The following is a 9,899-nucleotide window of genomic DNA, read 5'->3' as shown; positions in this document are numbered from 1 at the left end:
CACCCGGCATATATGACTGACTGCACTGTATGCATGCTTTTCCATATATAATACTTTATTTCATCACAGCATTTCCTAGGGAAGATCTGAAATGTAATTTCCCAAACAGTGCAGTGATTTTCCTTGTAATAAAAGATCACCACCCCTTGGCAGTTTCTGCCAACCTTTGCGATTCAGTAGTCAAATTACAAATTCTAACCAAATTTTTTAATAAAGTGTCTTCAAAAGCTCCAGGGTCACAAGCTTAGCTCTTAAAAACCCAGACTTTACAGTGACCTTAGAACTATTCTTCACTAGTGAGGTCTGCTGTGACTGAATTTAATTTGGATGAACCGTGCCTCTTGCTAGCCAGAGACATCACTCTCCTATTTCCACAAAGCTTTAGAGCAATAGTAGGAGCTCTTGGCGTGTGCCAACAATGTATCATTTTAGCATTACAAATGTTGTGATAGTTTCTGTTATGACCTTAAAATACTAACTCTTTTGGTGCATTTCTGGTACTGTTTATCAAGGACAAGACTTCTAAAACTCAGGCTAATTTCAGCTGTACAGGACAGCTGATGTAGAAAAAATGTAAATACATGTGTATCACTCTTAAGTCATGCATTTTAATATGATTTTGAGCTTATTTCTCTTCTGTGTTAATCACTCTTGCCTGTTGTCCATCATGCCTTTCTTTAGGGACAGCATTGTTAATATAAAGCCTCAGTCTGGTGAGATGCTAGTTGCCTACAGTTTCAGTAAATGCCTAACAAAACTCTTTACGCTGAACTAGCCAAAGATAACAGCATCAAACTATGGGACTAAGCTGCAAGTCAGGGTGGCAAGGTGGCTTGCTTTCCTTTTGAAACTGTGACAAGACCCTAATGGTAACTTATTTTATTCCGTGATGCTTTGCAAAGGGCAAAGTTGCTATGTAATTTTACAGTAAAATGATTTTTTATTATTAGTTTTTAATTATTTTTTTTAACATTTACTTGTACAAGAAATGTATTTTTACAGTACCTACCAACTTTTACCAGCCACCTGAGCTGTGGTTCCCTTGGTGCGAGCGAGAGCCTCGGCCCCGGGAGCAGCAGGTGGCAGCGCTGCCTCTGCTCTGGGTTTGCACGCCCTGCGGTAGCAAAGCTGGAAGAAGCCATTTCAGGAAGACCATTTCATAGTTCAGATGCCTTCAAACAGAGGCACATCTGCTTGTGGGCAGTGCCAACTAGCCTCATCAGGGTGCTGTCAACTCTGAACGGTGGCATTCATTGTGCGAAAGTCCTCCGAGTCATGCGTATAGTGTTTGTTTGCTCCAGTGTGGCTAGCAAGGAGTATAAGTGTATAGCATATAGAAAGGAGTACAAGTGGCTTTTTATTACTTTTCTTTTAAACCCAAGATTCATTTATCTAAAAGAGAACAAAATGTGTATCTTTACTGATGCCATGGGCAGCCTTCTCTTGTAGGTGCAGTTGTCATCTATTCCTAGAGGTTAAAAAAAAGTGGTACCATTGTTGTGCAAGTAGAAAATTGTTCCAGACTCATGTGATTAAATTGTTCCAGAATCACACCATTAATTGGTGATCACTTTCATTTCCACTGTTTTTCTCAGCAGTAAATACAGTGGCAGTGTCATTGACAGGAACAAACACTACTAATGCAATCAAGCTGGTGCTTCACGTAGCTAGAAGTCCATCAAGAAGGTAGTAGATGGGACGCCTAGTCATTCCTTTGTCTTCTCCAGGTCTGCAAACTCTATTGGCAGTCCATGGCTCTGAGATCAAGTGAGACTGGCTGGCTTGTGTTCACCGTGCTAATGGTTCAGGAGCAGGCTGTCCTGCAGATAGAGCTAGCTGAAGTGGTCCAATAAAGAGCCAAAACACAAGATTAAAGATTAACCGATGTAGATAATGAGGGGTCCAAAACCAGAGCTCACCACCTCATGCTCTTCTGTTAATCAGATAAGCCAAATAGGACATCGGCTACCTGCAAGGAGTGGGGACAGGACTGGAGGAGGAGGGAAGCAGAGACAGTAGCAGCCTTAGCTCGTTTGAGAGTGGTAGGGAAAGGAATGGCTTGTTGCAAACGTGTGGTGGGAGTAAGACCAAGCCTTCACACCAAGATGTGTGTGATGAGGTATATCAAATGGGGTCATCCTTTCTGTTTTTTTCTTCTCCTTTTTTGCCCATATTTCAAATGACCAAGACAAAAGCAGAACCAATAAAAGCAAGAAATGTCACCTGTGTGGCCTCTGTTATCCCAAGAAGACTCATATAAAGAATGAATTAGGTCTCTGGAGTTCAAGGGAAGTAAGCTAAAAGGCTTAAATATAAACTGAGAGAATAAGTGAAGTAAAATATTTTTCTTTGAGGGGATGAGATGTGAATCACTGAGGTCAACAGTTTTGAGACATGCTAAAATAGGATACCTCATAATCATCAAAGCATTTCTGTTAAGTTATTTATTATATAGATATGGATCTGTTGTTACCTTTAATGTGGACTCCTCAAATGGGACATCTGCGTTACCTGACAGGCAACACATTTGATGTAGTTTCACCAAAACAAAGAAAATCCCTGGTCTTTTAACACTGCACCCTGAAAAGACACACCAGTCAAACTGGAGACACTTGGAAGTTCTCTCTGGGTGTCTTATGAAATGCATTTTTCAGAAGGAGTTTGGATGAGAAGTGGTAATTTGGTAAATCGGCTGAGGAAGTCATTCTTTCTATAAGGGCAGACAGAAGTAGGAGAAGGAAATGAGCAGAGGAGTCGACCCAGGGCTCACTGCCAGAACCGAGAAAGGGGAGATAACTTGTGCATCATCCTGCTTTGGACTCAAAGCAGGTGGGCTGCATCCGGAAATGGGGGAACAGACAGCATCATCACAGATCAGTGTTAAGTAAGTGAAATTAAATTCAATGAACACACACGCATACACAGAGGCCTGGAGGAATAGCAGACCCATCTTCACGATTTTGTCAGCATTTTGTTCTTTCCTAGTACATGTGTCAGTTATTACTGCCCTTCCCATTGAATTACCCCTATGACAAAACTATGCCTCTCATCAGGCAGGCAGGCAGGCACAACGATCCATGTATCACGCTGCTGAATCAGGATCACAATGGCTTTAAAAGCATGTGACCAAAGAAAATTCCAGAGCAAAAAAACCAGAAGGAGCTCATTAGGAAGAAATACGGAACAGTCCCATCTAAGGTAGAGAAGCTGATTATGATGTGTCTGTAAAAAAAACCATCAGCACTCTCACACACAAAACAGGAAGAAGATGCTAATGTTAAAGGGCAGAATGAGGAACAAGTTAAAAAATAAACTATGGTATGTGTCACAAGAGGTTGTCAGTGCAGCCTTCTGACTAAGTTCACAGAGGCAGCGAAGTCTTTTGAAGTTTCCTCTCCCTCTTTAATCAGTCCCATTAGAACAAGTAGATCCCAGCTTCAAAGGTAGCAGGGCTAGTCAAAGAAGGAAGCTGCCTGCTCTTCAAACTGCGGATGGCAGCTTTATGTCCCACAGCGGTGGTTCCCACATGAGGCTGCACAGCGTTGGCAGGGTGGGTGTGATTGCACAGTGAGTTCTGTGTTCAGATGTCTTTGAAGGACTTACGCACTCTCTCTAAATTATTATTGATCCTCTCCATTTGACAGGACTTCCAAAGACTTGAAAAGACACTCCTTAAAGCATGCTTCTCAGCTTGATCCCTCACCTGTAAAGTCTAGATGAATCCACAGACCTGCTATGTTTGAACTGTTTTGTCTACTTCTTTAGGTAACAAAGTTTTTTAAGAACTTGACATTTTATTTATTATTTTATACATAACTTTGTGACATATTTTATTCATATTTTATTAATAAATGCCTATACATTTTTTTTTGTTCTATTCTTCCTACAAGGCTTTTCCCAGAACTTCCCTACAGAAAAGTTTTTCAAAAAAGAAAAAAAGTCCTGAACACAGCACACCTCTCTGCTTCATTTTGATACCAATTACACACTTCCGCAGTCTGAATATGAACATCACTTATATTTCAACAAAAATTTGCTGTTTGTTATACTTTTCTTCTCAAATATTCATGAAATTGTATATCTCAATGTACACATTACCCAGTTGGTAGGTAACCCTACTTCTGGATTTCCATCATGCTTGAGCAACTACTTGCAAGTGTTGTAATCCCATTTGCAGTCTGAACCACAAGCCTGGGAATCACCTCAGAAGTTCACCTCTCATGAACTTATTTTCATGGTGTATTTAGAGACCAGATGTGCCAGTCCAGGAATTTTTCTGGAATACAAAGCAGATCATGAGCGGTGTGTCTGATAATGTGTCCGTGGACGCTGTGTTCACAGATGCATAGATACTGTCAAATAGCAGTATTAGAATCTGACACTGTTCTTGTTAAAGCCATTTTTCCAAGTAGTGTTTGAGTTCAGTTAGAGCTAATTCAGGCAGGATGGGTGAGCTCAGTAAATCATGAAGTCAGAAAAAGAGAGGAATGGAATGAATCTCAAGAGATCATCATCTAATCCACCTCTGCACCAAGGCAGGACACGAAACCTTGGCCTAATTCTGGCAGACATCAGCGTGATACACTGGTAATGATTCCAGTGAAGGAAATTCCACAATATTCTTACATACCGTATTTTAATGTTTCAGTACCCAGTGCCCTTCCTGGTATAAAGATGTGGGGGTTTTTTCACATAAACCAAGAAACTTTGATAAATACTTAGCATATTTGGTTCTGTCTTCTTTCTCAGCAGATGCAGCAAAGTTACTTGACATCCTCCTAAACCACCCAGACTGTATTTCTGTATGACGTACCTGTACGTGATGCAGTTTCACATTAAAGCTAAGCCAGTCTGAAGGTTAGCTGCTGCCAAAATGAACCACCCTACTTTTTTTCTGCCCATTCATCCAGTGCTCATGTGATTATAATGAGCCAGTTCAGAGGATAAAGTGGAGATGTTGTCAGTTTTTTAATAAGTTTTCTGCTGACTTAGTTCATTGAATCAAGCCCTAGGGAGGGCATTAGAGAAGTGCCAGTGGCTGGACTGGCTTAGCTGTGATGTGAAATGGCACAACTTCTGTTTCTAGGCTAAACAAACCTCCTCACACCTCTTTCACAGGTCATGCTTTCTAAGCCTGTTATCAGTCTTATGCTTCTCTGAATCCCTTCTAGTTTTTCTGTATCTTCTTCATACATGATGCATTTAAGGTACTTATGTATCCAAAGAACGTTTAAAATTCACGTTTGGTTATAAGTGAACAAGCCATCATCAGGGTTAAGAAGATTTTGTTCATATGCTCTTCTACCCATTTTTCCATGCCTAATTTGTATATGCCATTAACTTGTCCTTCCCTACCAGTGTAATAATTGTGCTCACAAAATGGATGGATAAATACAAGTGTGTCACCCTCTGCCGTGTTTTTTCAGTTTAGGGAAGTCATTGCAATCTGCACCCCTCCCTATGTGGTCACTGTTCATGTGACTATCTCATCTTGTTTAATTTTAACTTAGAACATCATCCACATTCCAGAATAACCTCAGGCGAGAGTTTCTCTAGGTGGAAAAAATAATTTCTGGTAAGTTTCCTTCAGTTTTGCCATGTATATACACTGACCTACATTGAAAGCAGGCACATGACAAATTCTCAGTGAGTCTTTCATGCAGTCTGAACTCTTTTGGGGTTAATAGCTTCATGCAAGTATAATTTTGTGGCAATCTGTAGGAATAAGATGTTAAATTTTGCTGTATTCTGTCTTTTAGATATTTATAAATAATTTATATTTCCCAGTAGGGATTTACTCCTGATACATATTCATATAGTTATCTCAACACATGATCTAGAGTCTTGAAGTATTTGGGTTTTTCCTTTTAAAGCCATCACCACCTGAAGTCATGTAGTCAGCTGAGAATTTGAGGTTTTACTGTAATAGTTTCTCACTATTATCACTGTAAAAATATGGAAAACATGAAGCCTGAGGTTTCAGAAACAGCAAAGTTAAAGCAATCAAGGTCCCAAATACATGTAGTCTTTTCAATCCCATTGTTTGTTAACTATTGCAAGGTTGGAGTCTATGCTAGGGTGGGTGTCTGCTGTGGATGAAGTCCATGCTGTAGAGAAGGGTGCACCAATAAGGACTCCATCACTGACTGTCTAGCTGAACTCATCCCACCACAGACTGCGGTATCCTGTGAGTTGCTCTGTCCTGTGTCTGAGATGAGCCAGCTCGTTCAGAAACACTCAGAAATGCCTGATCTGAAGGTAAGGATTGCTGAGCTTTCCTGTCCTTCCCACAAAGGCTTTAGTGTGGCTCTCAGAGTATGGAAACAGCAGAAGCCTATGGGCAGGCTCTGAATACCCCGTTTTTCAGCCTCAGAGGTGATGTGGATGATGGGGACCTTCGGGCCAGGTCTCTCAACTAGAGGCTTTCTTCTAGTGTGATAAAATGGAGGAAGGAACCCCACGCACCTTTATATGCTGCTCTTGTGAGAATCTGGTGAGCTTTTGAAGTCCCCCTTTCCATATCCTTACAGGGATTTCTTGGGGACTGGCCATACTTTTGTCACAGCCCAGAAGCAGATTCTCCAATTCAGCTTCCTCCCTCAACCTTGCACATTTTTTCTTGAACATGCCTGAAGCTCCAGGTCCTCTGTCAGAAGCACCCATGCTAATGGAGATTATTTGGGATGATGACTTGTGGGGCCGGAGAGAGAAGAGGGCTCACTGCTTTCCAAGTGCCACCTCCAGCACCGACTGCCAGCCCCATCATGATCTCATTCCAGCATGCACCACACAGTCTGATCAGAGATCACCATTTTTCAGCATCAGTGCAGCATCCACTCCTAGGGCATACAATGGAGTGGACTATTTTTATAAACTTATGGGAAGTTGGCATCCTGCACTGGCTTCTGGCGAGACACGCTCCCAGCTGAGCTATGAGAATAGGAGAGGAAGGAAGCAAGGACAGACAGCCACATGGACAATTTGTCCACATAAAGAAGGGATATAATACCAGTCAATAAACAGCACAGCATGCTGAGGGTGGCCATAGATCTATCAATATTTTTCACTTGGAGTCAGTGAGCAAACTCACCATATCTCTGACGCTTGAAGCAGCATCATGTTAAATGATACTGTATTTCGTACAACAGATATGAATAGATACTTCCCTCCCTCCGTTAGCCTTGGTTTCTTTCCCACCTTTTCCATGAACACATGGAGGGTACGCAGAGGTCTGACCACATGCCCTTTCTCCCCCTCCCAGATTCTTCATAGACTCATAGAATGGCTTGAGCTGGAAAGGACCTTAAAGATCACCTGGTTCCAAGCCCCCTGCCATGGGCAGGGACACCTTCCACCAGACCAGGTTGCTCAAAGCCCCATCCAGCCTGGCCTTGAGCACTGCCAGGGATGGGGCATCCACAGCTTCTCTGGGCAACCTGTGCCAGTGCTTCACCACCCTCACAGTAAAGAATTTCTTTCTAATAGCTAACCTAAGTCTACCCTCTTTCAGTTTAGAACCGTTCCCCCTTGCCCTATTGCTACAGGCCCTACTACAAAGTCTGTCCTCATCTTTCTTATAAGGCCCCTTTAAGTATTGGCAGGCTGCTATAATGTCTCCTGGAGCCTTCTCTTCTCCAGGCTGAACAACCCCAACTCCTTCAGACTGTCTTCATAGGAGAGGTGTTCCAGCCCTCTGATCATCTTTGTGGCCCTCCTTGGACTAACTCAAACAGGTCCATGTCCTTCTTATGTTAGGGGCTCCAGAGATGGACGTAGTCATCCAGGTGGGATCTTACAAGAGAGGAGTAGGCGGGGAGAGTCACTTCCCTCGACCTGCTGGCTATGCTTCTTTTGATGCAGCCCAGGATAGGGTTGGCTTTCTGAGCTGCAGGCGCTCATTGTCAGGCTATGTTGAGCTTTTCATCCACCAGAACCCCCTAACCTTCTCCTCAGGGCTGCTCTCAATCCATTCTCCACCCAGCCTATATTGATACCAGGAGCTGCCCCAACCCAGGTGCAGAACCTTGCACCGGGCTTTGTTGAACTTCATGAGGTTCACACAGGACCACCTCTCAAGACTGCCAAGGTCCCTTTCCCCAGGTGTATTGGCCCCATCACTCAGTCTCATGTCATCAACAAACTTGCTGAGGGTGCACTCAGTCCCCCTATCCTGAATATTTCTCCTTTGCTGAACTACAGTCTGAGGGAGGGCTTCACAGCACGTGCCCTCCTGGGATACAGGAATGAAAGCTGAGTTTGGATGCATGATGCAAAATTGCAAACTTCAGAGCAGCTGCTTTAACAGGTACTGGCTAGCAAAGATGTCTATACCAACAGCAAAAGGCTGTGGGTATAGTCAGTGTATGAGAGCAGTCTGATCCTAGGAAGAAATGATGTGCTTGAGACTTTTGGTTTGGGGTATTTCTTCTCAGTTGCATCTCAAGAGCAGTCATCAACATGGTCAGTTCCCAGGTTGCATCAAACCTCTGAGTCGAGAAGTCTCTGGCACAAAGCCAACGCACGGACAACCTCCTTACTTTGTTTTAAAGAGGCAGGCAGTATTTCTGACCAGAAGTGACGGCACTGACAGAAGAAAGTCAGGAGCAGAGGACCGATAGCACAAGGCTTGCCTGCCCTAAGTCCTTTACATGCATGGTCAAGAAAACAGAGGCAAGGAGATGCTGCCACCATTGCTGAGCAGCTCCTGCTCCAGATGTGCCAGACATGTCTGGACACAGCCCCCATGAGTATTTTGAGTTGCTCTCTACTGTCCAGAGGACCAGGAAGAGGCAAGCCAAATGCTGCCAGCAATGAAAATGAGGGCAGACAAAGAACCATATAACCCTGGCTCAGGGAGATGTCCAGAGCAGCCTGCGTTAATGCCTGCCAAGGGCCAGCACCAACCCAGTGACCACAAACGACATGCGGACTATGGAGGGGTGTGTGGACCTTAATGTGGGGCCAAACTTGGTACCCACTCTTCTGTCAAACAGCTCTGTACACATTGCCTTGCACCCCAGTGTACCAGCTCCTTCTAAAAACTGAACAACTGGAGAAGTTGTCCTTTATTTCACGCAGGTTAGTTAAGCAGAGGGGCCTCTCCTGTCTCAGCATACTCCTGCTGATGGAAGCACGGGAAGTTAGTGCTAGTTCTTCCTTCCCAAGCAGCAGGGATTTATTCAGCTTCTCAGCAGCACAGGAAAATTCAGTGTTGCTGTAAAGCATGTTTCTGGGGGCTGAGAAGAGGGGATCTGGGAGGAATCAGGGGATCTTAGAAGGTGGGAATATGTAAGGACTTGGAGTCTCTTTCTTCCACTTCTTTTCCTTTCTTCTCCATCTTTCCTTTCCCTGTCCCACAAAAATCTGTCCTTCCAGCATCCTTATGAGACAGGTCATGTTTTATTCCCATACAGCCACATACCATCTCTTTCCTCTTCTGCTTCACCCTCACCAAGGAACCATCCACCTTCCTTAATTGATTTCAACCAGATAGGCTTCCCCAATTTGCAGGGAGTAGAAGAGCATGGGGAAATATGCCTGGGCCTTGTCAGCGCAGGAGGAAAAGGGGCAGCACAGGACTGGGTGAAGGTGAAGGTGAAGATGAAGGTGAAGGTGAAGGTGAAGGTGAAGGTGAAGGTGAAGGTGAAGGTGAAGGTGAAGGTGAAAGTGAAAGTGAAGGTGAAGGAAAGTCCTGTTGCCAAGGGTAGTAGGGCGAGACAGCAGGAAGCTGTGGGGGAAAACAACTTCTCAGCATCAGCCACCTTGCTCCTCCTTAGGAGCCCTGCCAAAAAGCAGCTGCAGAGGAATGCAGAAGCACAAAGCAACAATGGGTGGATCAGGCTAAAAACCATTACAGAGCTTTATTTCTTCATTTGTAGGCAACACAGGCAGTAAGCAGC

Source organism: Falco peregrinus, chromosome 4 (assembly GCF_023634155.1).
Source record: "Falco peregrinus isolate bFalPer1 chromosome 4, bFalPer1.pri, whole genome shotgun sequence".
NCBI lineage: Eukaryota > Metazoa > Chordata > Aves > Falconiformes > Falconidae > Falco > Falco peregrinus.
This window is presented reverse-complemented; position numbering follows the sequence as displayed.